This window comes from Mixophyes fleayi, chromosome 7, assembly GCF_038048845.1.
Source record: "Mixophyes fleayi isolate aMixFle1 chromosome 7, aMixFle1.hap1, whole genome shotgun sequence".
Taxonomy (NCBI): domain Eukaryota; kingdom Metazoa; phylum Chordata; class Amphibia; order Anura; family Limnodynastidae; genus Mixophyes; species Mixophyes fleayi.
In genome coordinates, this window is record NC_134408.1 from 9,155,349 (window position 1) to 9,171,200 (window position 15,852).

Consider the following 15,852-nt stretch of genomic DNA (forward strand, 5'->3'; position numbering starts at 1 on the left):
CCCTTAGGGGAATTGTGGATAAGCAAATGCCATCAAGCATCAACGAACTGAAGAAGTGCCGTAAGGAGGAGTGAGCCAAAATTCCTCAAATGCGATGTAAGAGGCGGATAAACTCGAACAGAAAGTGATTACATCAAGCATGCTTCTTCAGATTGTCTGGTAAGGAAGAGAGAACAATAGACCACGAGACAGACCAGACCACGGGCTAGTACCTTGCAGTTCTTTTCCCAAAAGCTTGCTGGGAGAAGATCCACAGGTAAATGGGACTTGATCAGACGGCGAGACTTCAGTCCATTAAGGATTTCAGTACCTGGGAAAGTAGGAGACAAAAAGTGCAAATAAACTTGACCAAAAGGACCTATGTTGCTGCTAACAGCAGGGTGGAAGTCTGAGTTTACCGGTAATATCAGTCAGTATAGTTTAACCATCAATGACGAGAAAAAAAGTGGAAAAAATCTGCCTGATATGACTGAAGTGGTTTTACTTTATATAATAAGTCTTCCATATTTATTTGCTTAGGAGGGTGGAGCGTCTCAATATTGTATCACTTTATGCAAGTTTAAAAACTTGAATCTGCAAATGAATGAATCTGGGTGACTGGCCTACAGTGTCTCAGGTAACAGTAATGCCCCATACAGCTTTGCGGATTCACATACTGGGGCATGGCCAGATAGGTGACTGCAGAATTGAAGATAAATGACTAACATGCAATGCTTTACTATTTCAACTTTTTGCCCTAGATCAGCATCCTTTCAGTCATTGTCTAAGAGATGTGTCTTTTTCATGTTCTAATAAATAATGTTATCTGGATATATTGAATTTTAGATACCTGTGGGCATGTCTGGAACTGCATACTCCAGAAAGGGCACCCGCTCAAATATGGCTGCTCTTTTAGTCTTCTCTGTGTCTCCACCGCAAAGAATTAGATCCATAATCTCACTCATCCAGGTGGTACCTGAGGAGGGACAATGATTTTATTAATATCCCGGTCCGTTGTTGCTAACTTGTCCGCTAAAGAACAGGACACTCCACTGCCTGTTGGTGAACTGCGTGAGACATTGTAGGCTTGTGCATTCTCTGGGGGACATTTAAAACAGCCATAACAACCAGATCGGGGATTTGGAAAGTGAGATGTTGCCTATAGCAACCAGATTCTAGCTATCATTGTGTAGAATGTACTAAATAATTGATAACAGGAATCAGATTGGTTGCTATAGGCAACATCTCCGCTTTAATCCCGCCGGAAACTCGCAGCTTGTTACATTTAGCCCCAGATGTTGGTGATTTTGAACTGCACTATAAAAGTGCATCTGATGTTTTCTTTTCCACAAGTCTATAGAATCGTCTCCCTCTGGCTTATTTCATCATACTCAGCAAATTGCAACCCATCACCTACTAGGCCAATTTGACAGAAGTCACTAATGTAAAAATATGACAGAGAAAACATTTGTTTGTTTAACAATGCAATTTGCAAATGCCTTCTGAATATTTTACACCTCAACAACAAGTTTTTGAAAAAAAAGCTGTCTCAAGAATAATTGTTATTTTTTTTGTAAGATGTTTAATGATTTCTTGTAAAAAGAAATCCAATTTTTTACAATTTAATTTACAGTAATGAAAGCTAATTGATTGATGAAAATGGGTTACATGCCCTATGAGAATTGTTTAATTCCTTATTTGTTGTGGTATTGTTATGAATGAAACTATTTAATCTGTGTAAGTGAAGTTTTGCAAACCCAGCTCACCGGATTTAGGGTAGGTGTTTATCATCAGATCGTCTTCTCTGGCCTGGAAACGTTGAACATTGTCCCAGTTTTCTGCGAAAACGCTGATAATAGGCATCCCACTCACCAATATTGCTGGGGAACGATTAGCCATGTTGACAGGTCAGCGACCACAGGAATTGGAGAACACTTCTCAGCTATGGCAAAAAATGAGCAGAGAGCCAGCACCTAGGGTGATAAGTTTTTGGTACTGCATATGGGATCACAAAGATGGAAGATTTAATTAAGCCTGAATCTTAGCAGGATTTCTGTATATTAAAGGAAGGAACAGCAAAATGTTGAAGAGATAAATATAATGGTATGCCCTGTCCTATTCTCCCTTCTCTCTTTAGACAGGCCAAGTGCTTGCATGCTCGAACACAAGCTTAGATGTTATCAGTAGACAGGCCAAGTGCTTGCATGCTCTAACATAGGCTTAGCTGTTATCAGTAGACAGAGAGTGTGTTTACATGCTCTACCATAGGCTTAGCTGTTATCAGTACACAGGTTGTGTGTTTACATGCTATAACATAGGCTTAGCTGTTATTAGTAGACAGGCCATGTGTTTACATGCTCTATCATAGGCTTAGCTGTTACATAAACATAAACTTAGATATCAATTACAATTGCTGAGTTTATACTATTCCTTGCTGTTTTACCAATCAAATGTTTAAAAAATAAACATTAAAAATTATTAAAATTGATTATTTAAGAAAGAAAAATAATCCAAAACCCCCACAAACATTATATATATGCAAGTTGTGAGGTGAGGCCTCCAGGGCTCAAACGTGTTTTTCCAGCACATCCCACAGATGCTCGATCAGATTGAGATCTGGGGAATTCAGAGGCCAAGTCAACACCTTGAACTGTTTTTTATGTCATAGTATGCCGTCATAATAGTTCATGTTATATTATGTCATGTTATTGTATGCCATGTTATAGTATGCCTGTTTTATTATGCCATTTATATTATGCCACTATATTATGCCATGTTATAGTATGTTATGTTATAGTATGTCATTATATTATGTTATAGTATGCCATGTTTTATTATGCCATTTATATTATGTTATGTTATATTGTGTCATGTTATAGTATGCCATGTTATAGTATGCCATGTTATATTGTGTCATGTTATAGTATGCCATGTTATAGTATGCCATGTTATAGTATGCCATGTTATAGTATGCCATGTTATAGTATGCCATGTTATAGTATGTCATGTTATAGTATGTCATGTTCTAGTATGTCATGTTCTAGTATGTCATGTTCTAGTATGTCATGTTCTAGTATGTCATGTTCTAGTATGTCATGTTCTAGTATGTCATGTTCTAGTATGTCATGTTCTATTATGTCATGTTCTATTATGTCATGTTCTATTATGCCATTTATTGTATGCTGTTATATATTGCCATATTATATTATGTTATGTTATAATATGCCATGCTAAATTATGTTATGTTATATTATGCCATGTTTTATTATGCCATTTTTTGTATGTCATTATAATATGTCACGTTATAGTGTGCCATGTTCTATTATGCTATGTTATAGTATGCCATTATATTATGTCTTGTTACAGTGTGCTGTTATATTATATTATTTTTGTAGTGTGCCATGCTATACTATGCCATGTTCTATAATGTTATGCTATATTATGCCATGTTATAGTATGCCATGTTATATTATGCCATGTTATAGTATGCTGTGTTATATTATGTTATGTTATAGTATGCCATGTTATAGTATGCCATGTTCTATTATGTTATGTTATAGTATGTCATGTTATATTATGCTGTGTTATATTATGCCATGTAATATTATAGTATGTTATGTAATATTGTATCATACCATATTGTACCATGTTAGATTATATTGCACATTTTGTCCCACCTAGTTTATACCGATGCAGATCTCTTGTGGCTCCTTATGTAAACAATAATAATAATAATATAAATAATTGATAAGAATAGTAATAATAACATTTATGTATTATTATTATGTATTATTTACAGGTTACAAGCAATCATTACATGTACAGTTTATGCAGAATATAACACATACCACAAGAGAAGCCATACATCCCTCCCTGTAACTATAACCAGACTAACAGCAGTTGTAGTGATGATACAGAACAGCTCAGCCTCACAGCAGCATGGAGACCAGCTCACGGTCAGATCTTAGTCTCCCTCCTATAATGTGCTACCAGCGATAGTGTATTATTATCTGCTAACACACAGAACACATTACAGGGATCCCAGGCACAGTTTTAAACTCACACACCCCAAACTGGCAGATGACACCCTGTACTCTGAGATGAAAATACACCAAATAATATGCATCAGGGATTAAGTATGATGTCTGCGATATTAAGTTACCAAATCCTATATAATTACCTTTGTAAAAGTTGCAGCATGTGAGGAGGCTGAGCTGGCAGATACAAGGAGAACAATATTCACTGAGGACTCAGTCTCACTGAGGGGGAGGAGAACTGCAATATTACATTATTAACCCCTTTATGTCTGTGACTATGGGGGCAGTGCAGGGTCATAGTTGAGGGTATTTATGGTCCCATATAATCGTTAAACTACTGATACCCAAATAATGGGGCCAGTTGTGGATTTTTTATTTAGTATCTAAAACCCTCCCGTTACTTTCTGTCTTGTTAACGTAGAATAAACTGGGCAGTATTATTATTAAGAACTTCCTGGACACGTACCCTAAGAACCAGGACTATATATTAGGTTCTGAAAGAAACGCTTCACATATATTGGTTACATGGTAAAAGTAATGACTGCCCAATATTAACTCCACTCGGACCCCCCTCCACCACCACACAAACACAAACTTTTCCATATTAGCAAATGTGTTGGTCCCTTGTCTCAAAGGTTTCATATTGACGCCCAGCATTAGGCTTCATAAACACCCTGATCTGAAAGTAGAGATAAGGGTTTTATGAGCCGTTTAGGGAGTAGTGACATTAAATAATTGGAAGGATGGCTAATAGTGCCTGACGATGCAACAGGCAGAGCGCTGAGATTTATATCATTACCCCCAGTTAGGACATGCAGGTTGTAGTCACTAGTTCTGCGTGGAAATGATTTGGGACATAGCGTCTGTGCTGTGTACATCTGGGAGGAATCCCATGGACCCTGCGATCAAGCTCAAGGGAAATGTAGTTTTTCTCTATTCCACAACAAGCCTCCAACAATCCACAAATAAAATAACTTAAACAGGAGAAGTAGGTGGGACAGTAACAACAAATGTGGCACCGCTATGCAGGGGCGCACCCAGGGGGGGTTTCCTAGTCCCCACAAACCCCTGTCCTACCTGGGTGCTGTATGATTACAGTGGCCCCTCTCCTGCTTGTAGCTTGGGAGGATCGTCTCCCAGTCAGTCCCCTGCTGTGTGAGCTCAGCTCTCTGCCGGCAGTGTGGCCCTGCCCCTTCCTCCCACACAGCCAGCATGGGTGTTATATAGGAGGCAGCAGAAGAAGGTAAGAATGTGTGTGTGTATATGACAGCTTACATGTATGTGTGTTTGATCCTGTGTGAGTCTGTGTATATGGCAGTTTACATATCTGTGTTTGTGTGAGTCTGTGTTTATCTGTGTATATGGCAGTTTACATATCTGTGTTTGATCCTGTATGTGTGTGTCTGTGATTATCTGTTTATATGACAGTTTACATGACTGTGTGTTTGATCCTGTGTGTGTTTGTGTATATGTGAGTCTGTGCTTGTCTGTGTATGGGACAATTTACATGTCTGTGTGTTTGTAGCCACGCCCCTACACATGCTGGTCACGCCCACTGGTATCGTGGCGTGGAAACCCCCCTCATCGAATCCTGCGTTTGCCCCTGCTGAGGGCAGCAGAACAGCCCCACAAATGAAGGAAAGGGGTCCATTTTAGGTGGTTGGGTGAAGGGCTGAAGAGGGGATGAATTTCTGATGTGGGGATTATTCCAAGTGAGCTGCTTGCTGGCATTCATCCTAACAACACCCCTGAGTATGAGATAAGTTTCCAAACATGCAACGTGCTTCCAATGTCTTGGAGCAAATACACAGGGTTACAAGGGTTTTGCAGGTGGTGGAATTACTATTATGGTGTGGAATGAGTCCCTTTCCTTTGTGAACCTAACGTTCTGTTTACAAAGATGTGCAGAAATCCAAGATGAAGAGAAGCCGGGTGTGGATAGGCGAGTGGAGTGTCCTGGTGAAAATTAGCTGGGCTCTGCTCCTCTTCATTTACCATGTGCAGCATCTAATGGCCGAGGCCAAATTCAAGGCCTTTGCCCTGGGCAACCTCGTCCATGCCATAAATGTAGCTCATTTCACCATCTTAGTAAATCCTCCCACAACACCACAGCCATTGTGAGACATTGGTCCTGAGGGACTGCCCAGGTCACGTCTGTAGCTGAGATAAGGCTCTTGTGAACTCACCGGGCTCTCCTACGGTAGACTCCATGTGAGCGAGAAATTGAAAATATCAAAATGCAAAAGCTCTCGATAGTCCACGGGGTAGAGTGTGAAGGGGAGGTGGAAAACATAGACCATTTCCTTCTTGGCTTATAAAAGAACATTCGGTGTCCTGGATATTCCTTGTCTACCAGGATTTTGTTATCCTGAGTGCATGGAGCAATAAGGTGATATAGGAAATTTGAGTCAAGCATTCTTCTCTAAGCTAATGCTGTAGTCAGATAATACATATGAATTTCACTCTGTGAAGTCTCCACTAGACAGAAAGTCCTCCCCTGTGACGTGGTGGTAAGGAGAGGGAAATTCGGGGGCTTGACAATGAAAAGAAACTCTTTCTCCTTATTAAAAAATATTACAAGTAATGGCACAGTGTGTCTAAAGATTTCAATAAGAAGTTTGGTTATGCTAATTTAGTGCCTCCCTATCAAGCTGCTGGGGGAGGGTAGAAAGCTTCCCGGGGGACCCGCCAAGTTGTTGGGGAAAGCGAAAGACACACAAAGAGCCTTGAATTCTAAGAACAATCCTACTGTCCCTGGGCCAAGTCAGCCGGAGGGGGCTGCCAGACTTCTTCTGGGTAATGTATGTGCTGCCATCTTGTGGACATTTTATAGTCTGCACATAAGAAACTCCAAAAGTTGAAGGGACTTATGGTAAATGCATATTAAATGGCAGCTCCAATGCCCCATCTATTGGGATTTTTAGAGGATGGATCTGAACATTCACCTGCAGCCTCATTAGACAATTAAGATGATCAAAGGGCAAATATAAAATTAATAACAAGACTACATCATATATAATACAGTGCACTATGCTGGAGGCCCTGCCACATTCCCGTGTTACTAGGTACTAATAGGAGATTGTATAAAGATTACTCCATTGTCTCCATGGTGCAGAAATAACAGATTAGCGAAATAACACTGATAAGGCGCGGACAGGCCATCCCGCGGCCGTCCAACTCGCAGACTGGTGTTGGCGTAAAGTATGGTCACAGATTTATTTCCAAAACAAACCACAAATGCAGGGAAAGTGGTGTGAAGGGTCGTGCCACCCTGTGAGCGCTGCAGCCATCCACCTTCTCTGCTTCAGTGTCAGGGCAAATTGTTACAGCTTTCCATCCTTGCTGACAAAACCTAACATTAACTGTGACTGGATCTCTGCTTGGGGGGAGGGTCCCTGATCCCCTGGGTGGTGGTAGTTTCTCTGGAGAGCTGTAAATTTCCCTGTTACGGTGCTTAGTGTGATGGTAAAACACTGGAGGCTCCATGCAGTCTGAAACCCTTATGTCTAGTCGTAGATTCTTCGTACAGTGTACGAGGTTGATTCTATGGTGGCCTCTGATGGTAAATATAACATGTTATCTAGTCATAACCAAATGTGCCCAAACACAGAACAGGTCAGCAAACTGAGGAATCCAATTGACACATAAACAAGATTACCAAGAAAACAAGACTAGACGTGTGCAAACCGTAACATCACGTAATTGTGTTCCAGTTGGAAGCGCACAATATTCTCCCTCACATAGGCTACTATAGATAATATATACAGAAGAGTGAATGTCCAGGGGCCCAGTTCACTGATTTATTTTTGGTATTGGGACGATAGTGGTAAATCGATCTGCACATTTTATTTCAGTTCTAAACAATACCTAGTTTAATAAGATGTCCTAAAAGTGAAGACATAATACAAGAATCCTCCAGGTTTGCTGCTTAGTAGGTTTAATTCCAGTTTTCAGCCCTGACTTCTACTCTGGCCACCCCCAGTGGATGGCTGCTCACAGCAACTAAAAACAATGTACTTTCCCAAGCCCACTTTTAGGTTCTCCTCACAAATACAGACAGTGTCGCCCACTTGCATAGAAGCCCAAATCATCATCATCATCATCATCATTTACTTGTATAGAGCCAGCAGATTCCGTAGCGCTTAACGATATGAATATGTGTTGACGCGCCCACTTTCTTAAAGTAGAGTCAAAAGAATTAGTCCATCCAATCAAAACGGCAACACGCTGCCGGTGAAAGTTCTTCTTTGCCATTTCTTCACCAAAGTTCTCAAAATCCACCTCAATCGATGTATGAAATAAAACACATGAGAAAGAGATAGAGATTGTTCCAAACATTAATTCATCCAACCTCACGTGTGAAAATAATAATTATTCATAGAGTCCTCTGTTTCCTTCGGTCTTCAGTATCACCTTTATGCTGACGACATTCAACTCTATATCTCCTCTCCTGATCTTTCCTCCACCCTCCTCGCTCGGGTATCCGACTGCCTCTCCGCCATCTCCTCCTGGATGTCCGAGCGCTTTCTCAAAATCAATATCTCTAAAACTGAACTCATTGTCTTTCCTCTGCCCAGCCTCCAATCCCACCATGACCTCTCTATTGTCGTCAATAACACCACCATCTCCTCTGTCACCCAACTTCGCTGCCTGGATGTCACCCTCAACTCCTCTCTCTCTTTCGCCCACCACATTCATTCCCCTGCCCAAGCCTGTCACTTCCAACTACGCAACATCGCCCGCATCCGTCCTTTTCTCTCAGGATGCCGCCAAAACTATCATCCATGCACTTATCATCTCCCGCCTTGATTATTGTAACCTCCTCCTCACTGGCCTCCCCCACTCCCGTCTCTCCCCCCTCCGCTCTATACTTAATGCGGCCGCAAGACTCATCTTCCTCTCACGCCGCTCCTCCTCTGCCTCCCCTCTCTGCCTTGCCTTACACTGGCTCCCCTTCCCCTACAGAATCCTTTTCAAATGCCTCACCACCACTTACAAGGCTCTCTCCAACTCTACTGCCCCTTATATCTCTAACCTCCTCTCCATTCACACTCCTGCCCGCTCCCTGCGCTCGGCCAACAACCGCCGCCTCTCCTCCACTCTTATCACCTCTTCCCACTCCAGAATCCAAGACTTTTCCCGTGCAGCCCCCCTTTTCTGGAACGACTTCCCTTGTTCCATCCGTCTCTCTCCTACTCTGTGCTCCTTCAAACGTGCACTCAAAACTCACCTCTTCCTCAAAGCCTACCAACCATCTACTTAACCCCATCTCCTCCCTTTAGCTCGTCCTCCCTTCTCTCCTCTTGCCTCAACTGGCTCCTCTTGTGCCTGGTCTGTTACCCTCCCTTAGGATGTAAGCTTGTATGAGCAGGGCCCCCTTCCCTCCTGTCTCCATACCTGTTGTTCCGCTCCATCTTTACTGCATATGACTGGCCGGAGTTTCTGAAGTATTGGTACTTTTTGTTCATTGTTCTGTATGGTTTCTGTATAGTTTCACCCGGTATAGTCTACAGTTAGTACTGTGTGCGGCGCTGCGGATACCTTGTGGCGCCTAACAAATAAATGATAATAATAATAATAATAATAATTTCCTTTTCGACACTCCCCTTTACCACTGAATTATACACAAGCAACGCGTTTCTACCTCTTTGGTTTTTCTCCAATCTTCAGGAAACATGACTCCATCTTTTCTCAAATTAAAATATACGTTGTGACTGGATCACTTACAAGTAACTTATGGTATAAATTTATTTAAAGAAAATAGCACAGGGCGCTTATTTATATAATTGCCAATGCACTTATTTTTGATATTGTGTATATTTTGATATAGGAAATCTTTATTTCTGAGACCAGGGGAGAAAATTTGTGTTTTCTGTTTTAACCTTGCTAGAGGAAATGCATTATTTATGATGTATATATCAGATACAATAAGCCTTTGTTTAGAAAGTCTTTTGTATGTCTTATGTAAGGAAATGCCTTGTTTGGGGTTTGCAACTATTCTCTGGGAATTCTTTTCTTTGGAGGAAATGTGTATTCTGCAACTGTTGGAAGAAAGCACCCATGATAACCTCATGTTGATTACACATTTTTATCACGGGCACTAGGAGTTTTACCCAGAATTCACCAGATGTAGCCTTACTCACCAGAGGCGCGGAGACTAACACAGTGGCTGGTCTTCTCCAGGAACTCCCGCAAGGAAGTATGGGTTTTAGCGGCTTCCACTGTGCAGGACGCGGCCCCCTGGGGAGTATGGTGAATATACGGTACAGCTAAGCACAATAGATACACGGCACTACTTAAACTGAATGGAAGAAGGAATGTCAATGATTATATATATATATATATATATATATATATATATATATATATATATATATATAGTCTCTGAACAGTAGAAACAATAATAACTCGGCAGACTGATGAGCAGTAATAATAGGAGGAGAAAGTTCCAAGTGCTTAGCACGCAGGTAATATAATACAGGCAGATGCTTGACAACTGAAGGAAGTCTATGCCAGCAGCCAATCATACAGTAGTAGAAGAGTCAGCTATTCGCAGCTATACTACCGAGGCACAATAGAACTCAGTCCCGAAAATAGGTAACATACGAAGTAATCAGAGTAAGCTGCACCTGGCAGGTATTACCAATAGCATGAAGTGAAGGCTTTACCAGGGGCAGGTGGAATACAAGGTAGCTTGAAGCAGTCTGCGGCTGGCAGGTATTATCACCGATGTGAGTAAAGACTTGTCCAGAAGCAGGCAAGATACAAGTAGCGTGGAGTAATCTGCGGCTGGCAGGTATTACCACTGATGTTGAGTGAAGACTTGTCCAGGAGCAGGTAAGATACGAGGTAGCATGGAGTGGTCTGCGGCTGGCAGGTATTACCACTGATGTGGAGTGAAGACTTGTCCAGGAGCAGGTAAGATACGAGGTAGCATGGAGTAATCTGCGGCTGGCAGGTATTACCACTGATGTGGAGTGAAGACTTGTCCAGGAGCAGGTAAGATACGAGGTAGCATGGAGCAGTCTGCGGCTGGCAGGTATTACCACTGATTTGGAATGAAGACTTGTCCAGGAGCAGGTCAAATACAAGGTAGCGTGGAACGGTCTACAGCTGGCATGTATTACCACTTGTGTGGAGTAGAGACTTGTCCAGGTGCAGGTAGCATCCACAGCAAACAGGTACCAGAAGCAGAAACAGGAAACTCCTTGGTATCTCAACGGAATGAGGACCAAGAATAGGCAAAGGTAATAGGGCAACAGGTGTCTTAAGTAGTGAGGAGTAATTATCCAATGAGGATAGGAACAAGGTTTTAACAGTCTGTAGGTCTGCACATGCGCAAACCTCTGGTCAAGATGGCGGACGGCCGCGGTGCAAGACAGGCGCGGGCAAGAGAGAGAGAGACCCATGTCTAGAACTAGAGGAACTAACAGTCCGGTGAGTGACAATTTTGATATGAGTGTCCAATACTCCTTAAGGGAAAGGAAAGGGTAATTAGATTTGCTGTCAGATGTCCACTGTGTCCAAAAATATGATGTAGGGAATCACAGCAAGGTTTTAGGATATCACAGATAAGCGTAAATATTGTTAGCTTTGCTTTATATATAAATTCATGTTTGGGTAAACAAATTGCATCCTGATTCTAAAAATAGCCTGTGAGGCTGTGTCTAAAACTGTATAAGAAGAGAGCCCTTGTAAACTGAAATGTATCATTCTGATGTTCCATCTGACCTGACCACTGATACCTTTAATCAGTTGAACTGTCCTTGTCAGGACACTTGAGCTAAATAACATCACCTTTCCTTCAAGACCCTGCTTGACAACTTCTTCAATATTGCTGTAATCCTATGACCATTCTCCGGCTGTTTCTGAGGTTTGGACCCAGCTCTCCAGTACCACCGTCTGACACTACCCAGCAGCTCTGTCCAGTGTGATAGGCCCGGGGGGATCCATCTACAGCACCCTGATCCATAGTAAGCGGTCAGGTGTACCAGCCCAAGTGTACCAGCATGGGAGTACACTAGCAGCGACAGTTACCCATAAGGAACATGGTTCTCGACTCCATAAAGGAGTCCAGTGGTGGCAGCAGGCTCCTCCTACTGCGACAGGAGGGGGCATATGCGGAATAACGAAAGGGAATGGTGGCAAAGTAAGCCCAGCCAGTTCCCAGCAACAACAGACAGTGTGGCATAGGCGGTTCATCCTGTCATATACTGTCATATACATAAACTTAGTTATTTCTGTACAGTCCTTGTTACCTATATGGGAAATCGTTGACCAATAGCCATAATCCTATGCAAAATAATGATATTAAAGCAATGTTCCCTGAAGCTTGGAGAAAGACTATGGCGGGTGAAACGCGTTTCTTGTGTTTCAGTAGATGTACCAGATCTTCTAAAAAAGGAAAAGTGGAAATGTTGCCAATAGCAACCAATCAGATTCTAGCTATCATGTTCTAGAATGTGATAGGTAAATGATAGCTAAAATCTGATAATTTGGAGGATTTGTAAAAAACTAAATAAATAAATAAAAACTTTCTGAAGGATTTGTTTGATAAAATATGAATATTCAACATAACACTTTCTAGGAACAAAATTTTTGCTCTTTGATATTTCTAATATTTTATTAAATGTTTAAATTCTGTATTACAATTTTCCAGTTTGGACCTCTCTACTTTTGAAAACAAAGCAATAATACCTTTATGATGTGACAGAGCTAAAATATGGACCTTCTAAACTTTTTTAAAACCATCCTATAAAATATCCCCGAAACACTGATAGAATTCCGTGGGGATACCATCCGCAATTGGGCATTTACCAACAATAGAACATTAAGATTATATCTAAAAGTACCAATGGTACTCAAACATTATTGTTTTTTCTCCAGCATTTGTTTAAGAAAGAATTTAACTGGGTTCTCTCCTGTTTCCAAGTGTTCAGCATGGACATTTAATCTAATTACCTTTAAAATCAAGTGGTCTCAAATTTCACTGTAAACTTGCCAATATCCTTATCCGTGTTCTTAATCCCAACATTTGTTTAATTTAAAACCAGTTGGTAGCCTGATATTCAGGTCTTTGAACCTTTGCCAACATTCTTTCATTTTCCTCTTGCCAACTTTCATTAAAGAAATTAAGATTTTTGGACTTCAGGATCTTTCACATTTACACGAGGTCCATTGTAGCTTATTTCTCCTCTACTAAAATAAAATGTAGTTCCCACAAGCTTTCATGAACTGTAGCCTCACCAAAACCTTCAATTACAGGATATAACGGCTTGCGTGTAAATAACCGCCCCCCCTCCCCCATAATACTCACCAACCACCAGGTTCTTCATCTTTTGTCCCAAAAAAAGACCTGCTAAAATGAATCCCAGGTTCTGTGGTTTTCCAAAAAAGGAAACCTAAAAAAAAAAGAATCCCAGCTTAACAAAAACCTTAATAGATGGCGCACACTAGTTCCTGACTGCAGGAGCTCCCGTTGCATAATGAGATCTATTTATAACCTGGGGCTTTCCCTGTCCACACCTTGTAGCTTTTTTTGTCATTTGACCCTAACCAGACAGAGAGTCCTGCTCTCCTATCTATTTTAAGGGTTGAGATAAGATAGTCCTGAGAGAGCTCTTTAAATGCCTCAGATTTAGTGAGACAACTGTAATCTCCAGCATGGTGGGTCTTACATCCTCACAGTTCATTAAAGACCCGTGCTCACGTCCAAGTTTCAGGAATATAAAGTATGGAGCCGCTTATGGAGCAGATACGCCCCTTTGCCTGAGGAGGAAGTTAAAAAAATGAGACATCTCTCTGTAAGAGAACTTTTCAACTCATCACAGATTAATGTCCTCAAGGAAACAGTAAACAAAGTTTTCTGGATTTTCTTACAAACCTAGGGTATTATGTTGGTCCCTTTGCCAGGCTGGTTCCAAATTCCAAAGCTAAAAACTTGACATTGCTTTACCAACAGTCTTCCAACAGATGGCAGTGCGGAGCTGTCGGCCTGTTTATCACATTTTAGATTTTGTATCACAGTATCTATGAACATGATAAAGGGGGTTAAAAAACCCCCCAAAAAACACAAGGTTGAATCACAACATTTGTCGCAATTGGCTGGAAGACTTGGCAGCAGCAGGGCATAAGAAGTTGTAACAATATGACATATATTAAGGTGGCTCACATAATCATATGGCAAATGATGTGTTCATAATGTAACCCCCTGTCAGTGTGTTTGTGGTCCTGGGGTGCATGGTGGGTAATGCACCTCCTTGCTTACCCTTTTCACAGCCCTGGCTAGCTTTTGGGTGTGGGCACTAGCGGGCCCCCCCACAGGCTGGTCCTACAGCTTAGTCTGTAAGGTGCGTGGACACAGGTGATGTAACTTGACGGTGCCGTGAAATAAAAGCCACAATAAGTTGGGCTCCAGATCATCTCTGTCACAAAGTAGAACATCTTTAGGAACACTCCTCTTCACCCCAACACAATACTCGAGTTAAAATAACACTAACATAAATATGTCCATCTCTGATGTGTAGCACAGAAATTAGGATTGGAAGAATATGGTCACAGCAGAGATATCCCCTCTCACTCCTCCTGCACATTTCTTAATCATATTTCAAGATGTTAATACCACCGTTCACATCTCCTCAATTCTCCTGTAGGGTACTCACACAGATGACGATGTGAAAAACATTTCCCACATCCAGGGCATCTTCTTACATCTGCGGTCCTGACACAATCTATGTCTACTCCCAACTCACCCCTCCTCTGCAGGGAGGATACCTCATTTGTTTGTTCGGTCTCTGACACCCTGTCCATACACGGGGACTCTATATATAACACTGGCATGTGCTTACTGTTACTTGGCTTCATGCTGCTGCATGCAATGACCCCCTTATTTTTGGGGGTTCTTTACTATTATGGGAACAACTTCTCCATTCCTGTGGCTCTCTGAACTCGGGGACTCCTTCCCCTCTTTATATGAATCCACACTCTGATGTTATTTCTTCCTCAAATCTGCCCCATGTCACTCATATTGCCTCAGTTATGATGTATTTTGGCCCCTCATGGCAGTAGGCCGCAGACCCGCTTCCCAGATTGCCAGGGCATCCCAGGAGCTCACCCCCTCTGTCCCAGGTCCCTGGCTGTCACTATCAGGTTGTGCCTGGACACAGGATGTGATGCCATGAAGAAAGAGGGGACTTTGGTGCCAGAACAGAAGAAGGATAAGAAGCCCGGTAGTGTGGCACAGGAATAGGTAGTCACAGCTATTGCCGAGTTGGATGCCATGCCCCGAGGAGCTACAGATGTGCAGAAACCTGTGCCAGTAGGCTACTGAGGCTGCCAGAGAGGAAACAAATAGTGAGTGTGAGTATTGTGTGCCAAAGTGCCCTAAGGCCAAACAGAGGACCAGAAACAATTCATTCCACTTAGAGATTGTAGGAGATGAGAAGGGCCACCCATCCCTTAGAGAGAGCTGCAAGTCTCAGCGAGCAATCTGCACTTTAACAGAGAAAGCTATGAACCTTACAGAGAATTCTACCAGTGACGGAGGACAGTAGGAATAAGTAGTTTGTAAGGGCAGGTCTGGCAGTGATGGAGGACAGTAGGGATAATTATTTGGTAAGGGCAAGTCTGGCAGTGATGGAGGACAGTAGGGATAATTAGTTGGTAAAGGCAGGTCTGGCAGTGATGGAGGACAGTAAGGATAAGCAGTTGGTAAGGGCAGGCCTGGCAGTGATGAAGGACAGTAGGAGTAAGTAGTTGGTAAGGGCAGGTCTGGCAGTGATGGAGGACATTAGGAATAATTAGTTGGTAAAGGCAGGTCTGGCAATGATGGAGGACA

At 42.0% G+C, this 15,852-nt stretch overlaps 1 protein-coding gene across 1 annotated transcript in view; it reads right to left on the reverse strand.

Moving 5' to 3' along the window:
• LOC142097268 (sulfotransferase 1 family member D1-like) overlaps window positions 1–4,142 on the reverse strand; it is a 34,337-nt gene extending 30,195 nt beyond the window's left edge. The window contains exon 1 of the mRNA XM_075178961.1: window positions 3,875–4,142. The gene's annotated coding sequence lies outside the window, so the exon portion shown is untranslated. The remainder of the gene's footprint in view (window positions 1–3,874) is intronic.
• Window positions 4,143–15,852: the final 11,710 nt, after the last annotated feature.